Raw genomic sequence first — 817 nt, 5'->3', positions numbered from 1 at the left:
AGCTGAGTATTAGCCAATTTAAAATAAAAAAAGGGAAGATAAAGAAGGATTTTGAAAGAATCCCCACTAACCCTTTCTACTTAAAGAAGCTTGGCCATGCATGTGTACCCAGGGACAACTACTATCTTTGATAAAATATGCATACATACATATAGATGCAGAAACACATACATATTATACCTATACATGTAAATATGCATAGATGCATATGTGTGTGTGTGTGTGTGTGTGTGCAGGACTTTTGAGATACAATGTTTAAGATGATCTGTTTTCCTGGGCAATGTTACCATTAAGGAGAGTGGGAAGTACTCATTTAGACTGATGATTCTTTCTACCTTTCTCGATCACTAATAGATTAACTGTTATAAAAAGAAGATAGTTGCTGAGGTAGTCTTTATTTTTATTTAAATTAAAAGAAGTTTATGACTATTTTTCTTCTTTTATTTCGTTCTACATTATTCTTCAAGTATAAAATTGTTGTGCCTTCCTTTATGTCTGTAACTGCCCGAAGGTGGATTTTTGATCAATGATTTATTGGACAGCAGTGTATGACATTTTCCTTGTCTTAAAGAACTTTGGAATAATTTCACTAACTGGAGCTATTGAAATGAAATAAAATTGACTTGATAAATTTAGAAACTGACTGCCAAGCTCATAAAAAGGCCAGTGTTTGCCTGGACAAATAGAACAAACAGTTGACACCGTTTCTTCTGTGCTGGACAGAGGGAGAGAGAGAGAGAGAGAGAGAGAGAGAGAGAGAGAGAGAGAGAGAGAGAGAGAGAGAGAGAGAGAGAGAGAGAGAGAGAGAGAGAGAGAG

Source organism: Petaurus breviceps, unplaced genomic scaffold (assembly GCF_028583685.1).
Source record: "Petaurus breviceps papuanus isolate PSGF00001 unplaced genomic scaffold, PetGlider_PUasm1.0 126, whole genome shotgun sequence".
In the NCBI taxonomy this organism is placed as follows: domain Eukaryota; kingdom Metazoa; phylum Chordata; class Mammalia; order Diprotodontia; family Petauridae; genus Petaurus; species Petaurus breviceps.
This window is presented reverse-complemented; position numbering follows the sequence as displayed.